The 22178-nt window shown below is 45.0% G+C and overlaps 1 protein-coding gene across 1 annotated transcript in view; it reads right to left on the bottom strand.

Annotated features, from left to right (window-relative positions):
* LOC144829304 (C-C chemokine receptor type 5-like) overlaps positions 1–20379 on the bottom strand; it is a 99872-nt gene extending 79493 nt beyond the window's left edge. Inside the window, exon 1 of the mRNA XM_078688333.1 lies at positions 19977–20379. The gene's annotated coding sequence lies outside the window, so the exon portion shown is untranslated. The remainder of the gene's footprint in view (positions 1–19976) is intronic.
* Positions 20380–22178: the final 1799 nt, after the last annotated feature.

Raw genomic sequence — 22178 nt, 5'->3', positions numbered from 1 at the left:
GTGGTATTGGTGGTGGTGGTGGTGGAAGTGATGTTGGTATTGGCATTAGTGGTGGTGGTATTGGTGGCGGTGCTGGTATTTGTGGTATAAACAGTGTTATTGGGGTGGTGGTTTTGGTGGAATTGGTGCTGGTGGTACTGGTGGTGGTATTGGTGGAGGTAGTATTGGTGGTGGTGGTGGTATTGTTGTTGGTGGTGGTGGTATAGGTGGTATTGGTGACGGTATTTGTGATGGTATTGCTGGTGGTTTTGGTGGTGGTGGTGGTGGTGGTATTGGTGGTGGTGGTATTAATGTTGGTATTGGTGGTAGTATTGGTGGTGCTGCTGGTATTATTAGTGGTGGTATAGGTGGTGGTGGTGGTAGTTGTGGTATTAGTATTAGTGATGGTTTTGGTGGAGGTGGTATTGGTGGTGGTAATGGTATTAGTGGTGGTGGTATTGGTGGTGGTATTGGTATTGGTGGTGGTATTGGTAGTAGTAGTAGTGGTGGTGGTGCTGGTGGTATTGTTGGCGGTGGTATTGGTAGTGGTGGTATTTGTGGAATTTGTGATGGTATTGTGGTGGTTTTGGTGGCGGTGGTGGCTGTGGTTGTATTGGTGGTGGTATTGGTGTTAGTGGTGATGATATTGGTGGTGGTGGTATTGGTGGCAGTACTGGTATTGGTGGTATTGGTGATGGTATTGGTGGTGGTGGTGGTATTGGTGGTATTAGTGGTGGTGGGACTGATGGAATTGGTGGTATTGGTGGTGGTATTGGTGGTGTTATTGGTGGTGGTGGTATTGATATTGGTGGTGGTGGTATTGGTGGTGGTGGTAGTATCAGTGGTATTGGTGGTGGTGGTGATATTGGTGTATTGGTGATGGTGGTATTGTTGGTGGTAGTATTGGTGGTGGTGGCATTGGTGATGGTATTAGTGGTGGTGGTATTGGTGGTAGTATTGGTGGTGGTGGTGATATTAGTGGTGGTATTGGTGGTGGTATTGGTGGTGGTGGTATTGGTGATGTTATTGGTGGTGGTACTGGTATTGATGGTGGTGGTATTGGTGGTGGTGGAATTGGTGGTGGTTGTGGTATTGGTGGTGGTGGTGGTATTGGTGGTGATGTTGGTGGTGGTGGTATTGGTGATGGTATTGGTGGTGGTGGTATTGGTGGTATTGGTGGTGGTGGTATTGGTGGTGGTACTGGTGGTACTGGTGGTAATGGTGGTGGTATTGGTGGTGGGGGTATTGGTATTGGTGGTGATGGTATTTGTGGTGGTGGTGTTAGTGGTGGTATTGGTTGTGGTGGGATTGGTGGTGGTATTGGCAGTGGTATTAGTGGTGGTGGTGCTATTGGTGGTGGTATTGGTGGTGGTATTGGTGGTGGTATTGATGGTGTTGGTGATATTGGCGGTGGAATTGGTGGTGGTATTGGTGGTGGTGGTGGTGGTATTGATATTGGTGGTGGTGGTATTAGTGGTGGTGGCATTTGTAGTGGTATTAGGATTGGTGGTGGTTTTGGAAGTGGTGGTGATAATTGTTGTGGTATTTGTGGTGGTATTGGTGTTGGTGGTATTGGTGATGTTATTGGTTGTGGTATTGGTATTGGTGGTGGTGTATTGGTGGTGGTGGTATTGATGGTGGTGGCATTGGTGGTGGTATTGTTATTGGTGGTGGTGGTATTGTGTTGGTGATGGCATTGGTGGTGGTTGTGGTGGTGGTGGCATTGTTGGTGGTGTTGGTGGTATTGGTGGTGGTGGTATTAGTGGTGGTGGTGGTATTGGTGGCGGTGGTATTGATATTGGTGGTGGTGGTATTAGTGGTGGTGGCATTGGTGGTGGATTTGGGATTGGTGGTGGTGGTATTGGATTGGTGGTGGTATTGGTGGTGGTTTTGACTGTGATGGTGATATTAGTTGTGGTATTTGTGGTGGTATTGGTGTTGGTGGTATTGGTGATGTTATTGGTTGTGGTATTGGTATTGGTGGTGGTGGTATTGGTGGTGGTCGTGTATTGGTATTGGTGGTGGTGGTGGTATTGATGGTGGTGGCATTTGTGGTGGCATTGGAATTGGTTGTGGTGTATTGGATTGCTGATGTTATTGGTGGTGGTGGTATTGGTGGTGGTTGTGGTATTGGTGCTGGTGGTGGTATTGGTGGTGAAGGTATTGGTGGTGGTGGTGGTATTGATGGTGGTGGCATTGGTGGTGGCATTGGAATTGGTGGTGGTGTATTGGATTGGTGATGGTATTGGTGGTGGTGGTATTGGTGGTGGCTGTGGTATTGATGCTGGTGGTGGTATTGGTGGTGAAGGTATTGGTGGTGGTGGTATTGGTGGTGGTATTATTGGTGATGTTGGTGATATTGGTGATGGAATTGGTGGTGGTATTAATATTGGTTGTGGTGGTATTAGTGGTGTTGGCATTGGTGGTGGTATTGGGATTGGTGGTGGTGGTATTGGATTGGTGGTGATTTTGGCAGTGGTGGTGATATTAGTTGTGGTGTTTGTGGTGGTATTGGTGGTTGTGGTGGTATTGGTGATGTTATTTGTTGTGGTATTGGTGTTGGTGGTGGTGGTATTGGTGGTGGTGGTATTGGATTGGTGATGGTATTGGTGGTTGTGGTGGTGGTATTGGTGTTATTGGTGATGGTATTGGTGGTGGTGGTATTGGTGGTTGTGGTGGTATTGGCGGATGTAATAGTATTGGTGGTGGTGGTATTGGTGGTGGTGGTATTGGTGGTAGTGGTATCAGTGGTATTGGTAGTTGTGGTGGTGATATTGTTGTTGGTGGTATTGGTGGTGATGGCACTGGTGGTGGAATTGGTGATGGTGGTATTGGTATTGGTGGTGGTGGTGGTATTGGTGATTGTGGTGGTATTGATAATGGTATTGGTGGTGGTGCTGGTATTGTGGTGGTGGTATTGGTGCTGGTATTGGTGGTGGTATTGGTGGTGAAGGTATTGGTGGTGGTGGTGGTATTGGTGGAGGTACTGGTGGTGGTGTTGGTGATATTGGTGGTGGAATTGGTGGTTGGGTGGTATTGGTGGTGGTGTTATTGATATTGGTGGTGGTATTAGTGGTGGTGGCATTGGTGGTGGTATTGAATTGGTGGTGGTGGTATTGGATTGGTGGTGGTGGGATTAGTGGTGGTGGCATTGGTGGAGGTATTGGTGGTGGTTTTGGCGGTGATATTAGTTGTGGTATTTGTGGTGGTATTGGTGTTGGTGGTATTGGTGATGTTATTGGTTGTTGTATTGGTATTGGTGGATGTAATAGTATTGGTGGTGGTCTTATTGGTGGTAGTCTTATTGGTGGTGGTGGTATTAGTGGTGGTAGATATTAGTGGTAGTGGTATCAGTGGTATTGGTAGTGGTGGTGGTGGTGGTATTGGTGGTATTGGTGGTGGTGGTGGTATTGTTGGTTTTAGTATTAGTGGTGATGGCATTAGTGATGGGATTGGTGGTGGGATTGGTGGTTGTGGTATTGGTGTTGGTGTTGGTTTTGGTGATGGCGTTGGTGGTGGTGGTATTGGTGGTGGGGCTATTGGTATTGGTGGTGGTGGTATTTGTGGTGGTGGTGTTAGTGGTGGTATTGGTTGTGGTGGGATTGGTGGTGGTATTGGCAGTGTCAGTGGTATTAGTGGTGGTGGTGGTATTGGTGGTGGTATTGGTGGTGTTGGTGATATTGGCGATGGAATTGTTGGTGGTATTGGTGGTGGTGGTGGTGGTATTGATATTGGTGGTGGTGATATTAGTGGTGGTGGCATTTGTAGTGGTATTGGGATTGGTGGTGGTGGTATCGGTGGTGGTTTTGGAAGTGGTGGTGATAATTTTTGTGGTATTTGTGGTGGTATTGGTGTTGGTGGTGTTGGTGATGTTATTGGTTGTGGTATTGGTATTGGTGGTGGTGTATTGGTGGTGGTGGTATTGATGGTAGTGGCATTGGTGGTGGTATTGGTGGTGGTGGTATTGTGTTGGTGATGGTATTGGTGGTGGTTGTGGTATTGGTGGTGGTGGTATTGTTGGTGGTGTTGGTTATATTATTGGTGGTGGTATTAGTGGTGGTGGTGGTATTGGTGGCGGTGGTATTGATATTGGTGGTGGTGGTATTAGTGGTGGTGGCATTGGTGGTGGATTTGGGATTGGTGATGGTGGTATTGGATTGGTGGTGGTATTGGTGGTGGTTTTGACGGTGATGGTGATATTAGTTGTGGTATTTGTGGTGGTGTTGGTGTTGGTGGTATTGGTGATGTTATTGGTTGTGGTATTGGTATTGGTGGTGGTGGTATTGGTGGTGGTCGTGTATTGGTATTGGTGGTGGTGGTGGTATTGATGGTGGTGGCATTGGTGGTGGCATTAGAATTGGTGGTGGTGTATTGGATTGGTGATGGTATTGGTGGTGGTGGTATTGGTGGTGGTTGTGGTATTGGTGCTGGTGGTGGTAGTGGTGGTGAAGGTATTGGTGGTGGTGGTGGTGGTGGTTTTGATGGTGGTGGCATTGGAATTGGTGGTGGTGTATTGGATTGGTGATGGTATTGGTGGTGGTGGTATTGGTGGTGGTTGTGGTATTGGTGCTGGTGGTGGTATTGGTGGTGAAGGTATTGGTGGTGGTGGTATTGGTGGTGGTATTATTGGTGATGTTGGTGATATTGGTGATGGAATTGGTGGTGGTATTAATATTGGTTGTGGTGGTATTAGTGGTGGTGGCATTGGTGGTGGTATTGGTATTGGTGGTGATTTTGGCAGTGGTGGTGATATTAGTTGTGGTGTTTGTGGTGGTATTGGTGGTTGTGGTGGTATTGGTGATGTTATTTGTTGTGGTATTGGTGTTGGTGGTGGTGGTATTGGATTGGTGATGGTATTGGTGGTTGTGGTGGTGGTTTTATTGGTGTTATTGGTGATGGTATTGGTGGTGGTATTGGTGGTGGTGGTATTGGTGGTTGTGGTGGTATTGGTGGATGTAATAGTATTGGTGGTGGTATTATTGGTGGTGGTGGTATTGGTGGTGGTGGTATTGGTGGTAGTGGTATCAGTGGTATTGGTAGTTGTGGTGGTGATATTGTTGTTGGTGGTATTGGTGGTTATGGCACTGGTGGTGGAATTGGTGGTGGTGGTATTGGTATTGGTGGTGGTGGTGGTATTGGTGATGGTGGTGGTATTGGTAATGGTGTTGGTGGTGGTGCTGGTATTGTGGTGGTGGTATTGGTGCTGGTATTGGTGGTGGTATTGGTGGTGAAGGTATTGGTGGTGGTGGTGGTATTGGTGGAGGTACTGGTGGTGGTGTTGGTGATATTGGTGGTGGAATTGGTGGTGGGGTGGTATTGGTGGTGGTGTTATTGATATTGGTGGTGGTATTAGTGGTGGTGGCATTGGTGGTGGTATTGAATTGGTGGTGGTGGTATTGGATTGGTGGTGGTGGGATTAGTGGTGGTGGCATTGGTGGTGGTATTGGTGGTGGTTTTGGCGGTGATATTAGTTGTGGTATTTGTGGTGGTATTGGTGTTGGTGGTATTGGTGATGTTATTGGTTGTTGTATTGGTATTGGTGGATGTAATAGTATTGGTGGTGGTCTTATTGGTGGTAGTCTTATTGGTGGTGGTGGTATTAGTGGTGGTAGATATTAGTGGTAGTGGTATCAGTGGTATTGGTAGTGGTGGTGGTGGTATTGGTGGTATTGGTGGTGGTGGTGGTATTGTTGGTTGTAGTATTAGTGGTGATGGCATTGGTGATGTGATTGGTGGTGGTGGGATTGGTGGTTATGGTATTGGTGTTGGTGGTGGTTTTGGTGATGGCGTTGGTGGTATTGGTGGTAGTATTGGTGGTGGTGGTGGTATTGTTGGTGGTGTTGGTGATATTGGTGGTGATGGTATTGGTGGTGGTGGTGGTGGTATTGTTGGTGGTTTTGGTGGAGGTGGTATTGTGGTGGTGGTATTGGTGTTGATGGTATTGGTGGTGGTATTAGTGGTATTGTTGGTGGTGTTGGTGATATTGGTGGTGGTATTGGTGATGTTGGTATTGGTGGTGGTGGTATTGGTGTTGGTATTGGTGGTGGCGGTATTGATATTGGTGGTGATGGTATTGGTGGCGGTGGCATTGGTGGTGATATTGGGATTGGTGGTGGTGGTATTGGATTGGTGGTGGGATTGGTGGTGGTTTTGGCAGTGGTGGTGATAATAGTTGTGGTTTTTGTGGTGATATTGGTGTTGGTGGTATTGGTGATGTTATTGGTTGTGGTATTGATGTTGGTGGTGGTGGTATTAGTGGTGGTGGTGTATTGGTATTGGTGGTGGTGGTGGTGGTATTCCTGGTGGTGGTATTGCTGGTGTTGGTATTGGAATTGGTGGTGGTGGTATTAGATTGGTGATGTATTGGTGGTGATATTTGTGGTGGTGGTATTGGTGATGGTTGTGGTATTGGTGTTGGTGGTGGTATTGGTGGTGGTGTTATTGGTGATAGTATTGGTGGTGGTATTGGAAGAGGTGGTATTGGTGGTTGTGGTGGTATTGGTGGATGTAATAGTATTGGTGATGGTCTTATTGGTGGTGGCGGTATTGGTGGTGGTGGTATTGGTGGTAGTGGTATCAGTGGCATTGGCAGTGGTGGTGATATTGTTGGTGGTAGTATTGGTGGTGATACCATTTCTCATAAGATCTTGATCGAACGCCTGACTGTGAATGGACTGGGTGGCAAGGCGCTGGACTGGATAAAGAGCTTTCTCTCCGACCGTACCCAGTGTGTCATCATGGGTGATTTCCGGTCGGAGGAGGTTAAGATCACCAAGGGGGTGCCAAAGGGCTCATGCTTGAGCCCAACTCTTTTTAACACCTATGTGGCACCCCTGGCAGATATAACAAGAGCTTTTGGTTTCTGTCCAGTGTCCTATGCTGACGATACCCAGCTGCTTTTTCCATTTAAATCGCTGACCCCGGAGGTTACACAATCTTTCTCCGAGGGGATGAAAGCAGTATCCCAGTGGATGTCTTCCAACTTTCTTCAGTGCAATGTTGGTAAGACTGAGGTGATGCTTTTCGGTGAGGCCAAGATACTATGGTCCCCTGACTGGTGGCCATTAGATCTGGGACCAGTTCCCTAACCAAAACAAGTAATCAAGAACCTTGGGGTACGTCTGAAGCCGGAGCTGACTATGAAACAACATGGAAATACTACGGTGGGGTCCAGTTTCCATGTGATAGGACTCCTCCGTAGGATATTCCCGTTCCTTCCGGACTCCATTAGAAGGACTCTGGTTCAGGCTCTAGTGATCAGCCGACTTGATTACTGTAATGGTCTCCTGGTGTCTGCAAATGAAGAGGTGCTGGACCGACTGCAGGTGGTGCAAAACACAGCAGCCAGGCTAGTCCTCAAAGCTCCCCCCAGATCTTCCTCTAAACCTATGTTGGAAAAACGTCATTGGTTATCCATTCGCCAAAGAGTGAAATTTAAGACATGCTGCATTGTACATAAAGGAGTACATGATTTAGGACCTGTCTATTTGGCGAATAAATTTGTTCCATATGTTCCCACTCGTACCCTTAGGTCAAGTGAGCAGCTGCTGCTAAGGGTACCCAAGAGCAGCAGGACCAGACTGGGTGGCAAGGCTTTGTCAGTGGTGGGTCATATTCTGTGGAACAGCCTTCCTCTCCAACTAAGACAGTGTTCCAACCATTTTGTTTTCAGAAAGCAACTGAAAACTTTTTTGTTTAGGTCTAATTAGTTAAGCTATGAGATACTTAAATATCAGCTAATTTGTGCGTTATGGTGTTCTACTATTACCATTGTCCTGGCCTATGCTTCTGTTGTCTTTCAGCGCGGAGATACTCCTCTGGGAGTTTATTCGAGCGCTATACAAACCCGCAAATCAATAAATAAATAAATGGCACTGAAGGGGGGAAATTGGTGGTGGTGGTGGTGGTATTGGTATTGGTGGTGGTGGTGGTATTGGTGTTGGTGGTGGTATTGGTAATGGTATTGGTGGTGGTGGTGGTATTGTGGTGGTGGTATTGGTGCTGGTATTGGTATTGGTCGTGAAGGTATTGGTGGTGGTATTGGTGGTGATACTGGTGGTGGTGTTGGTGATATTGGTGGTGGAATTGGTGGTGGTGGTGGTATTGGTGGTGGTGGTATTGATATTGGTGGTGGTGGTATTAGTGGTGTTAGCATTGGTGGTGGTATTGGATTGGTGGTGGTGGTATTGGATTGGTGGTGGTGGTATTAATGGTGGTGGCGTTGGTGGTGGTATTGGGATTGGTGAAGGTGGTATTGGATTGGTGGTGGTATTGGTGGTGGTTCTGACGGTGATATTAGTTGTGGTATGTGTGGTGGTATTAGTGTTGGTGGTTTTGGTGATGTTATTGGTTGTGGTATTGGTATTGGTGGTATTGGTGGTGGTGGTGAATTGGTACTGGTGGTGGTGGTATTGATGGTGGTGGCATTGGTGGTGGTATTGGTATTGGTGGTGGTGGTATTGGATTGTTGATGGTATTGGTGGTGTTATTTGTGGAGGTGGTATTGGTTGTGGTTGTTGTATTGGTGGGGGTGGTATTGGTGGTGGTGTTACTGGTGATGGTGTTGGTGGTGGTATTGGTGGCGGTGGTATTGGTGGTTGTGGTGGTATTGGTAGATGTAATAGTATTGGTGGTGGTCTTATTGGCGGTGGTCTTATTGGTGGTGGTGGTATTGGTGGTGGTGGTGGTATTAGTGGTAGTGGTATCAGTGGTATTGGTAGTGGTGGTGGTGGTATTGGTGGTATTGGTGGTGGTGGTGGTATTGTTGGTTGTAGTATTAGTGGTGATGGCATTGGTGGTGGGATTGGTGGTGGTGGTATTGGTGGTTGTGGTATTGGTGTTGGTGGTGGTTTTGGTGATGGTGTTGGTGGTTATGGTATTGGTGGTGGTATTGGTGGTGGTGGTGGTATTGTTGGTGGTGTTGGTGATATTGGTGGTGATGGTATTTGTGGTGGTCGTATTGTTGGTGGTGTTGGTGATATTGGTGGTGATGGTATTTGTGGTGGTGGTATTGGTGGTGGTTTTGGTGGCGATGGTATTGTGGTGGTGGTGGTGGTATTGGTGTTGATGGTATTGGTGGTGATATTAGTGGTATTGTTGGTGGTGTTGGTGATATTGGTGGTGGTATTGATGATGTTGGTATTGGTGGTGGTGGTGGTGGTATTGGTGGAGGTGGCATTGGTGGTGGTATTGGGATCGGTCGTGGTGGTATTGGATTGGTGGTGGTATTTGTGGTGGTGGTTGTGGTATTGGTGGTAATATTGGCTGTGGTACTGGTGGTGGTATTGGTGGTGGTGGTGGTATTGGTGGTGATGGTATTGGTGGTGATGGTATTGGTGATATTGGTGGTGGTATTGGCAGTATTGGTGGTATTGGTGCTGGTGGTTGTATTTGTGGTGGTGGTATTAGTGGTGTTTGTGTTGGTATTGGTATGGGTGATGGTGATATAGGTATTGGTGGTGGTGGTATTGGTGGTGATGGTGGTGGTTATGGTAGTGGTGGTGGTGGTGGTGGTGGTAGTGGTAGTGGTGGTACTGGTAGTGGTGGAATTGGTGGTGGTGGTTTTGGTGGTGGTGAGTGTATTAATGGTGGTATTGGAGGTGGTATTGTAGTGGTGATATTGGTGGTGGTATTGGTGGCAGCATTGGTGGTGGTGGTATTGGTGGTGGTGGGTGGTATTGTTGGTTGTGGTAGTATTGGTGGTGGTGGTGTTGGTGGTATTGGTGATAGTATTGGTGGTATTGATGATTGTATTGGTGGTGATGGTATTGGTGTTGGTATCGGTGGTGGTTGTATTAGTGGTGGTATTGGTGGTGGTGTTGGTATTGGTGGTGGCGGTAGTGGTGGTAATGGTGGCAGTGGTATTGGTGGTGTTGGTATTGGTGGTAGTGGTATCAGTGGTATTGGTGGTGGTGGTATTGGTGGTGCTGTTGGTAGTGGTGGTATTGGTGGTGGTGGTGGTATTGGTGGTGGTGGTCTTTGTATTGGTTGTGGTTTTATTGGTATTGGTGGTGGTATTGGTGATTGTGGTATTGGCTGTGGTATTGGTATCGGTGATGGTGGTATTGGCTGTGGTATTGGTGGTGGTGTGGTATTGGATTGGTGGGGGTGGTATTGGTGTTGGTGGTGATATTGGTGGTCGTGATGGTGGTGGTGATATCCGTGGTGGTATTGGTGGTGGTGGTGGTATTTGTGTTGGTGGTATTGGTGGTGATGGTATTGGTGGTGGTGGCGTTGGTTGTGGTGGTGCTGGCATTAGTGGTGTTGGTGTACGTGGTATTGGTGGTTGTGGTATTGGTGATATTGGTGGTGATGGAGTTGGTGGTATTGGTGGTTGTGGTATTGGTGGTGGTGTTGGTGATATTGGTGGTGGTGGTGGCATTGGTGGTGTTGTCGTTGTTAATAAAACAGGCTTTTGAAAACAACCCGTTAGGTGGATTCAGTGCAGATGACATGTAACACAGATGTGCTGTTGTCAGCTTTAGCCCATTTGCACTCAATTATGTGCTACCTGGAATTCACATGACCTAATTTGCTAATCATTTCTAAATCCATTTTACTTGGGGGTTGAAACAGACAGGAGATAATGCCGGGTTAAAGTGATTGAAAGCGGGCACCTGTGTTATGGGGGCGGCCATGCTGCTTTAAGAAACACAAGCGGTTTCAGCAGAAGCAGTGCATGTCCGGCCTTCAGTAAGAGAAACTCAATAAAGGTCACAGGTCCAGTGTAACAACAGAAGTAAAGGTGCCAGTAGCCATAGGGGGTTACAAATGAAGACAAGGCCGTACCAAGGAGGGACTAACAAGCCTATTAACAAATCCGAAGGTAGCATTTACGAAAGACAATGACACAAGCCAATGAAAAATATGGGCACAGAGTGGGTGTGGCTTCTCTCCCATACTCTACTACAGCAGTCTCGCAGAGTGAGCAGCGCTTGCGCACTCCCGCTAGGCTCGACCTAAAAATGGCTGCAGCTCATTGTAACAACTGGGTGCCTACTATTAATACTCCCAGCTGCAGAAATATATATGATTTGCTGTGATCGACCCTTAAATCAGAAATGCAATAAAAGCTACTCAAATCAGTCGAAGTTGGGGGGAATTCCTCTGTCATGTCTCAGACATATAATAACATGTCATCCGTGTATAAGGAGATGGCATGCACCATTTCCGCTAGTTGTATGCCCTAGGATGAGCTCTATTGGAAATGCACCATTTGTAAACTCTAGTCTTCTAAAAATTCTAGTTGGCTCAGCCAATGTCAGCATTCCATACAAGGAACTAATGACAACTACTGCATGGTTAAGGGAGTAGGAAAAGTAAGTCTCCAGCTCCCATCCCATTCTCTAAAAAAACTCCAGAAATCTTAAGGAGAAATGCAATGTTCTGCATTTTGTATTGAGTACTCTATATATCCTTCTTCTCTTCCTCCTTAAATTCATTGAGAGAGAGAGAGACAGTGAGAGCGTGTGTTTGTGTGTGTGTGTGTTGTTTCTATAAGTGCGCAAGCGCACTTGTGGTCCTGTCATGCATGAACATGGAATGATGGCATTGAAATTTTGGGTAGATGGGATGGCATGAGGCGAGAGACTGTTGGAGCATTATTGCGCTCTGTTGTATCGTGCATAGTGAAATGAAGTGCCCACTGGTCCACATCTCTGTCTCAGTGCATTGTTTGCTTGTGACAAGGACGATATTGGAGCCTGTGCCGCGCTGTGCTGCCTGTCACTATTCTGTGGTGGTAAGCCTCTCTTACTGATCATCAGGTTCTACTGATGGTTCACCTTGTCATTACTGCCTTCCTATCGGCACTGCTGTATATGCAGCAGAGACGGACGCTCATGTGCAGACCTTCAATGCGGCAGAGTCACAAGGTTTCACATCCACCTCTGCAATGTACACACCCATTAGATCTGCTGTTATGTTCTGGTGATGTTTATTTTCCTTTGATGCTATATTTGCGGTTTCTGCTTTGCTGAATTGAATGCACACATAAATCATAACATTTTTCACTTTATTATAGTTTGACAAAGCATCAAATATTCATTTATGTGTATTCATGTGATTTATAACTTGTGATAGAATTTAGTGAATATGCAACTGAATTTATATGCTAACTCTTGCATTTTACATCTTCAAAATAATCAGAAAGGGGTATTTAAGCCTGGTATTGACATGCATTAGGTAAAGAGGCAACTTATGATTCCTGGGAAATTTGTAAAAGCTGTACTGCAAATATCTCTTGCGAAGGCCATTGACTCCTTGAAGCCAGGAGGTCTTTATCAACTGATACAGAGAACGATCTTCTCCAAGTACAGAAGCTAAGAAACAACAATTCAGTTGTTAAGATTTGGTATGCATGCTAAGGGCGACCTAAAAAATATAGAAAGGGACTTTTGGTGCTAAGAAAGCGCAGCTAGATGCTAGAAGAGATGGGTTGGTTATCAAAGACTAATTTCATCTTCTGATGTAATGAGTTATTAAAATACCATCACAAAGTTGCTATTCATTGTAATATTTTGTTCAGTAATCACTTCATCGCTACGGTCGTGTTTATTTTTATAGTTACATGCATACAGATAATCTATACTAGATTAGGACATTAACTTTATTAAAGTTTTGAAAATATAGGGGCATATTAGCAAGAAGCTCGTTAAAATTATGGCTGTTTTAGAGGCAGGAAACTGACGCTAAAACGACGATAATGGGCTTGCTAATATGTGTTATAGAATTCCAATCGAATCTAGGTTAGATGTCCTGCACATCTAACCTGGGCTTCTATTGGAATTCTATAACGCATATTAGCAAGCTCATTATCGTCGTTTTAGTGGCAGTTTCCTGCTGCTAAAACGGCGATAATTTTAACGAGGTTCTTGCTAATATGCCCCTTAGTGTGAATTTCATGTGTGTGTGTCAGTCCATGATGAAAAGAGTATCAAAAGTTACTGAAAAATCCTGTAGTCTCACAGGACTGATCGTTGCCTGGAAACGCACCATCCTCAAGCGGTAGTTGGTAAATTGGCAGTCTGCATTTGCCAGAGGGTTTAGGGTTTCTAAAAACTGCTAACGTTGCAAAACATGTATCACTGTGACTGTCTCAGCTACTGTCTTGCTTTGTGACTGGGTCTTGCTGGTTGTGCCCTACCAGTGACAATACATTGAAATTCTACTTTGCCATGAAATAACAGTTTGCATAACTTGTTCAGTGGAGTGTCCACCTGACATGTCACCTGAAATGTGAGCCGACCTTGAAGTACCCACATTTTTATATTTCTTACACCTATTTTCCACTCTAACTGATTAAAACTCCATATTCTGTACTATTGTCCACATTCTGTACTATTGACAATTTTATCATTACACCACATTATGCACATTTATGGCTGTGGTCATGAATGCTGTTTCAATGGCACACCTGTTCCTTGAAGTTGCTGGTGCAGCAAGAGAAAAATGGAACCAGTGACGCAACAGCTTTGAGGTGCTCGTTATCCATGCCATCACCTACCCAGCTGGACATCGAACATTGTTCTTAATGGTGCTTCACGGTCTTGTCCATCTTTCACTTTGACCGCTTGTTTCCCCTGAAGTCCCGCCCCCTGGTCTGCCTGGTACTAGCTGCATTCCCTTTTCCCCTGTTTATCTTCCCCCCTCTACCTTCCATTCCACATAAGACATAAGACGTTTTGTCTTTGCTATGTATCATGAAAATAACTTATGTTATCGTGTAATGGCATGTTTTTCATCTGTCTGTTCTTACCGCAGAGTCTGAACAACCTTGGACGATGCCCGGTGGAACTGTCCTATGCAGCTATAGAGGAGTTTGGCCGTGGTTCACCCCCTCGGCTGTCACCTACCCAGCCAGACATCTGACATTGTTTTCCTCGCCTCCCCTTTACGTTTCCTTCCCTCTATCTTCTTTCTCTTATGTCTCTACTTGGAATCTGTAACTGAAGCGATCCTCATGTAAAGCGCTCTGATTCCTACGGGTTTAGCCAGCGCTATATAAAACTTTGCAAAAAAATAAATGGATGGCACAGAGTGTACAGCTTTAAGAAGCAAGCCTTGTTGTATAACTGACTGAAGACTGAAGGTAGTAGACTCTTTGATAATATTACGTACAGAAACCCAATGGCACGGTTGAGTGGGATATGTGTACTGAAGCCAATAAGAACTCTAGGGGATGGAGTAACACTTTGACACTACTTTTAGTATCATCATTGAGAGACATAACTTCTACTACAAGTATCAAGCTCCCAAGAAAACCAATAGAGGCATACACTGTGACCTTACATATATTAGCCTCCACATGTGGATTTAGCAGCTCAGAGGCAATGAGACAGGACCAAATTATGATGAGAACAATATGTGCCAAAGCCCAAGGAAGACGTTTGTGTCCCAAACCTCCTAACTTAGAGGGGGTAGTTTGCACAATAAAATGTGTGGAAAGGTCTAATTCAGGGATTAAAATGCTACTGGACTCACATATTGCTGATGCATACATAAACACGTGCCGAGAACCAAAAGTAGAAATTCTGGAGGCATGTCTAAAGATGCAGAATCAAAAAAAGGCACTTGTGGCCATTGTGGAGCGAATACCCACCTGACATATTTTTAGAAATTGTCTGGCAATAGGCAAGAAATACCGCAAATGTGGAAAATTGTCACTTTTCAAAAGAGGTCTTGAAATAGGCTAAAGAGAGTTTACACAGTCCATGACAAAGAAGAGGATGAATTTTACATTGAAGAGGACATATTGTTACTGGTAGCAATCCTTTGCAAAAATTATGAGCAAGGCCAACCAAGGTGTAACATATAAATCAACAAATCCACTAAAGTCACGTGGAGGTACTCGTGGACACTGGGTCAAGGATCATCTCTACACAAATTTACAAAAATCTACCTTTGAGAGAACAACTACATTTCATAATGTGGGTGCTCATGGGGCAAAAAATATAACGAGATGTTTTCAGAGTACAATTGTGCTTCGAAGGGAGATATACCTTGGCCAATGTGTAAGTGGATGAATATTCTTTGTTGGAATAAACAGAACCTTAGAATGCTAGTCAATGCATGCAAGGCACTTCACACATTCAGCCTTATTGAAGAAAATCTATGACTACAACTGGGTATTTAGAAATGAATTAGGTAATCTCAAGGGATTCCTCCATTGCATAATTCTGGAAAACTAGTGCAGCCTTGAAACCGAAAGTGTGCTACATATCTCTGTCAGCCTGGAAGAAACTAAAGAAAGTTTTAGGTAATGGCAGAAAATGGGCATATTTAAACCAGCCAATATACTCCAATGGTTGTTACACTTTGTTGTGACAAAGAAGAAAACAGTTTAGATAATACCATTAGACAGGTTAATTAGGTTAAATGCCAAATTGTGGTGGATTGCCATCCACTGCCATCATTCATGAGATGGTAGCTACATTGGGCAAAGCCACTGTTTCTACCACCATCAAGTTCACTCCTGGCTGGCACCTAATTTGACTCCATAAGGACTCAAGGAGCCTAACGGCATTGATTGACCATATGGGGTGTACCACATTTATTGCATGCCCATTGGCTTGAAATCTGCCTCAGCTGCGTTAAAAGATTATGAATTAACTCTTTAATGGGATGGAAGAAGTACGTCTTCCAAGATGATAGTCTATACATCAGATGAAAAGAAACACATCATCAAGTTACACCAAGTAATGAAGAGGGCACAAAACAGTAGCTTGACCCTCAAGATGGAAGAGTGCAGGTCCAGGCAAACCAGTGTGGAGTATATTGGCCATATGAGCAGTGCACGTAATATCGACCCCAACCCTTCTTTGGTACCTGTCAACAGAAAAGTGCCTCAACCAAGTAATAAGGAAGCACTGTCATCCTTTTTAAGATTGTGTCAATATAATCTAGATTTATAATGCACCATTCTGAAAAAGCGGAGCCCATGAGGAAACTAAGGAAACAGAATGCAGACTTTGTGTGTGGGAAATAATTGCAGTGACGGTATTGATGAATTAGAAAACAAACTGCAAGGGGCACCATCCTGAAAATCCTTGATGAAATTTTAAAATCCTTTGTGACTGTGGATGGAAGTCAGATAATGCTTGAAGGCTTGGGGCTGTCTTGAGTCAAGTGGCGCAGAGTAACAGAAGGATGATAGCCTTTGCATCACATAAACTCAGGGAACCCGAAATATAGAGCATGCACTCATAGTGTGTGCGTGGGCGGTACCAAATTTAAGAGTTGTGTTGTTGAAGTGACTGTCCCATATCTGTGCCAACTAGAATCCATTGAGAACTTTATAGAGAAGGGTGGTTCGGAGTAGGTGTCCCCTTGCATAGCTAAACTGGCATGCAAGTTGCATTCATGTATGTTCTCTGTGGAATATATTAGTTGGAAAACAAATGTTACTGCTGACTTTCGGCCATGTATGCTGTGAGAAGACCCTGAGGTTAATGCTGTGAGGATGATGAGGATGGGATAGTGCTCTGCTTGTCTGATGAACCCAGTGTTGAGCTAGATGTCATCTTGTGTGAATGGATGAACGCCACTCCAAATGAGTGTTCCACTATTTTGCAGTGCATTGTAAAACGATGGCCAAAGCATAGAGGGCTAGAAATTAACTTTTGACCATTTTGGAAAGAAACATAAGAGCTAACAAGTGAAATGATTTAGTCATAATGCAATATATGATAATAATGGTACCTTAATTGATCCCAATGAATTAAGGTCTCATTTCCTTACTCTTGTTCATGAAGGGCTTGTATGCATGACTGGCAGGAAGAAGAGACTCACAAATGGCTATTGTTGGCCAGCTGTGGAACAAAATGTTGAAATACGTGTGTGTGTGTGCATGCATGTGTGCGTGTGTGTGTTGTGTTTAAATGCCAGGTGTGCAGAAATTCTGATAGGACACTCAGGGTTTGCATTCGTCAAATTTGCATATTCAGTTAGCTGAGGAGTCATCCCTGAATCTACACATAAACCTCATAGGACCAAGAAATAGCACCACTTTCTGTGAGTTATGCCATGATATTGCTAGATTATTAAGGTTCGAATTGGAGTTTCTAGAAAAACCATTGGCAAAAAAGTGTAGACTTCCTAGCACACATTTTCACAATGGAAATGTTCTGAAAGGATTTGGTAAGTGACAATGGCACTCAGTTTGTGTCATCTGAAGTCTCTGGCTTTTTGAGGGAGACTGGTGTAGCATCATTGCGGAACCCTTGTACCATGCCCAAAGTAATGTGCAAGGAGAACACACCACCACATTAATAAAATACAGTTAGCTTTGAGGGGTTGTCTAAGCTTCAAACCATTTCTAATATCTTGCTTGTGAGCATATCACCAACCTCTACCCCATACCCAGGGGCAGATTTATGATGCCCTTGCGCCTCCTTGCGCTGCAATTGCGTCACGTAATGTGACGCAACGGCGGCGCAAACAATGCACCCTATTTACAACGTGACGCATCTAGGAGATGCGTCACGTTGGAAACCCCTGCGCCATAAGGAGGCGTTCCTGCGCAGGGGGGGGGGGGCGTTCCTGCGCAGGAACGCCTCCTAAAAGTGGCTGAGTGAAATCTATGAGATTTCACTCAGCCACTTTCTACGTCAATTCCTTACGCCTGCTTGAAGCAGGCGTAAGGGTGACGCACAATTAATTGAATAGGTGGCTCCTGTGCATTGCAGGAGTCATGTCGCACTTGCGACATGACTCCTGCAATGCGCCGCCCGTACGCCGAGAGATGCGTCACGCATCCTCACTTCCTTGCACCATGGTGCGCCGCATCATAAATGCTACGCACCATGGGTGGCGGAGCAGTGGCGCACTGTGGCGCATGTTAACTGGCGCATCCCTGGGGATGCACCAGTTAACATAAATCTGCCCCCTAATGTTTTGTTGGGCTACCCCCTTTGAGCTCATTCGGACTAGACTAGCTGCTACCGAGCTGCATCCTCATTGGTCCAAAGTGGGAAACACAGTGAGTGATCCAGAACACTGAGCAGGACGAGGACAGCAGTATGCGTGAAACTGTGTCCAACCAACAGAAACTGATGAGAAGGCATTATAATAAGAGAACGGTGGTTGCTTTTTGTATGACGTCTGCTAGTTATTTTGTCTGGATTAGACTGCCACCTATCAATAACTGGTCTACCAAGTTTTACAGTCTCCTTCGCGTTGTGAAAACAACTGGTTCTACCTCACCTTTTGGAAACTGGTCAATGGGGGAATGAGGCACATGCTTTATGCGTACCAGCATCCACCATGAGCCCCCTGACTAGGGATGAATATTCTGTGGATGTGCATGCAGGAGAATGTATTGCCAATACCTCAAAGCCCAAGATGACGAATAACATGTATGCCAAGAACCAGGTTAGTGATCAAATAAATCAAGATCGTGAAATATCTGTAGCAAGCCAATAGCTAGCAGGAATTATTGTGGCATTAACCATGGCAGGGTAGAGGGGTGCAATTCAAGCATTAAAGATTTACTGACCAAATTCGAAGTTTGCTTGATGGTTGGAACTTTCTACAAAAAGGGGAGATGACATAATGTCCTGCATTTAATTGTGTGCTGAATATACTCCTCTTCTCTTATTGCACCCCCCTTCGATTCCTAATGCGTATTTTGCGTGGTCCAGTCACGTGCTGTTTTGGAACGTCTCATAAAATCCCATGATGCACTGGGCCAGGGTCAGACTAATTTGCATGTAGCCAGGTTCTGAACTGGGATGGTGCAGTGAGCTAAAAAACGGTGATGGATCAAGCCCTGATCTTTTGACTGGGTAGGAGTGTTCTGCTTAATTCAGATACTCTGTCCATCACCACCCCCTTTATGAATCGTTTTGGAACGTCAGCATGGTACGTTCAGGGGAATTGGTAAGGTGGGAGGAGGGTAACCATTAGGGAATGGTAATGTTCTCAGCTACTGTGCATGGCTAAATAAAAGCTAAATAAAAGGGCTCCTGTTCCTCGCCTATGTCTCGGTGCATTACAACAAATGACAAAGGAAAGAATGAAGTAAAGAGCAGCACATTGATTAAAGCAAATGGACTGCCCCAGTGCTCATAGCCGTGGTTGCTCATACGTTTGTATGTAGCTCAGACAATTCCAGTGTTCTACCATATATCATTTCGGTATAAACATGGCTCTGCCTCATGATAAGAAGTATGGAGCCAGACCTCAGTAAGACAATCGACAGTCATTCTTCCCAACGCAGGACACACTTTTATTATGTTCCCAGAAGTAAACACCTCTGCACAACCATCAAGAAGTTACACGATTATTATCATGCCTCGGCCTTTCATGTGGTACCCCGATATAGAAATGAATTAATGAAACCTTAGAAATGTAGTCACTGCTTCTTTTATAGACCTGAATTAGTCACCCAATTCTAACATGAAAAAAAAACATACTTTACTTTATATTGCACATAATCTACCGTTTTAGAAGTCAATTTCCCATGATAAAAATAGCATTAGGTTTACACGTATGTAAGACCTTGCAGGGAAACTCGTAACAAATCATTAGTGAAATAATAAAACAAATCTGAGAATACCAGATTATCCGAAAAAAACAACCAATTATTGTAATGCTAATCAAAATAGAAAAAAGACAAGTGAAAAGAATGATTAATGCTTCAGGTGAAAGTTTGGGATACCAGAGGCCAGTTTCCTTCTGCCCTGCAAGGGAATGGATCTAAACGTCCACAGAGTTGCCATACTGAAGACAGTTGAGAAAGCACTTGAACATGAATTTAAAAGCCCCAGTTGCCCCTCCAGCTTTCTACTGTGTAAACTAATTGCACCAATAAGGCCATTTAATAAAGAATACATAATTAATACTTTCATTGTGTCCCTTCTGGCACGGTATATAAATCACACACCTCGTGCAAATTCAGATACAATATGGGTCAAGAAGAAAGGGCAAACAAGAAATGTATTTAATGCCTCCCAAGTCTGCATCACTATTAAATTGAAACAACTAAGGTAGTAACTTACCAAATGAAACTCTGCAACGAAGAACAAGTATGCTGGCTGCCTTCGATAATAGTTCAAACGCCTTATGGTCGCGGTATATTCTTCTTACTGTGACATCTGCAGGGCTTCTCCTGCCATTAGCTACGAAAGCCTTTGCTTTGAAGGAAGTTCAATAGTTTCTGAAATAATGTGCACTTCATCTCAAGTCGAGCAGCAGCGGTTGCAGCCACCGTGCATCCCTGAGCTCAGCAGGAAGAGGTATGAATGAGTGGTGCTTCAGCAGAAGCAACACTTATGCGACGACAGAGGTTGCACAAGCGGCACCACAGAGTCAGCCACTGAGTTCTACCATGCTTTGGAGTGAGCGTCGGGGCAAGCCAGTGAAACACCAGTACTTCTGCTGTCTTGCCATCGATTCATGGTTCTACAGGAATAAGCATAGGTGCCCTTCAGTCACGGAGAAAAAAAAACACAACGGAGAAAAAAAAGAGCATAAGAAAAGTACATAAAGCACCAGCTATGTGAACAGAATGACAAGACGGGCAAGAATTTGCACCATAGAAACCGCCAAGCAGTTCAAAGCACGTTCGCTGAAGTAAAAAGTAAACAACTACATTGTGACCGAAAAGCAGAAGCGAAGTGAAAGGGCACCAGGGCCGTCACTTGTGTGAGAAAATCTGAATGAAAAATAGCTCAAGTAAAAGAAGAGGGAAGTGCAACAGATTGAGTGTGTGGTAACAGACACACCGAGGTGTGTTTGCCTCACAGGTTTCTCATCCTCACTGTCGAGACCCCTTAGGTTCGCTTCCGAGACCCAGTTGAGCCTTCATCCTTTCTGCAGATGGTTTGGGGACGGACCGTTCTCTGTGACCGCTGTCGAAACCTGAACCTCTACTGTGTTGTCTCGTTCTGCGACCATCTCACCTGCACAAAGAATTAACAACTTGACTGTTTGTCTGTGATACCTCCCTGTGTGCAGGCTGCGAGGTCCCGCACACCTCGGGATATTAGAGCAAACTACACATTTGAATTGAATCAATTCTGATTAAAAGGAATTTTCTCTTAGAGCAAGATGACAAACATTGAACATGTTAATGGATGCACAAAGAGTGATAAAACTCATACTTGTTAGCTTTACGCTCTCCATGATTGGTATGCTCTCGCCACCTACATTGCATACATAATAAGAGGAGGGCACACCACACTTCAGACCTCCATCTGGAAATAAAAACACATTCAGAGCACCCTTTATTTGATCAATTACCAAATGAAGGAGTATGGTTTCACCTGCACCTTCATTGATGACGGGGTTGACGTATTCCAATTCTGTGTTTGGAACATTAAGCAGTACCAGAAGTGAGCATTGTCCTTTTCTAGAGAAGTATTATCGCTAAAGCATCCTTCCTCCCATCATCTTCATAAACCGATACCACATAGTTTCAGAGTCAAACAGTTATGACTTGTGAATCAGTGATGTACAGTCAATAAGTGCTCATACCAACTATGACAGTCAAAAGACTGCAACGCTTCAAGTTGTGGTTCGTGGCAGGTTTATTGTACAGCATACAGGTTAGAGACTTCACCCACAGAGTAGCTGCAACCAACTGCCAAACTTCAATCATCCTGAATACTACATGACAGCGCCCTGTGGAACGGCTCATCGACCCAGGCCCGACGCTCTGGCATTTGACCACCTTCGGCTGCTTCATTCACCGGGAACTACACCGCCGACCCGTTTTTTGTTTCTCCTCCCTCCCCCGGGCCGGACAGAGCGACACAAGATCAGCGGGGATCCTTCGAGGGTCCCTACCTGAACCTTCTTCATCATTCTTCTGACTTTCTAGGCCCTGTATTCCTTGTGAACTGGGCTGCTCCTGCCATTGGTGGACCCTCCTCAGGGCCCTAGCCTCCTTGTACCTCTTTTTGACCCCAGGTAACTGCCACCCCCGGATCCTTTCTGAACGGGTTGTGCCATCGCCCTTTCCACATCCCACCTTTAGTCTCTCAAATTATCGGACTGCACCTCCTTGGACTAATCCCCAGCACCTTCATTCAGTAACCTGGTCCTGATGATGATCCACAATCGATAGAATCGAACGCCCGTTGACATACCAGCGCTTCCGCTGGTGCCTTCTCTCTGTGGTTCTCTAAAGTGTTATGAATTCACAAAAGTTGATGTAAATAATTGATTACGAACCACAAGTGCCCTCGTACATATATTTT

Source organism: Lissotriton helveticus, chromosome 4_1 (assembly GCF_964261635.1).
Source record: "Lissotriton helveticus chromosome 4_1, aLisHel1.1, whole genome shotgun sequence".
NCBI lineage: Eukaryota > Metazoa > Chordata > Amphibia > Caudata > Salamandridae > Lissotriton > Lissotriton helveticus.
This window is presented reverse-complemented; position numbering and strand designations above follow the sequence as displayed.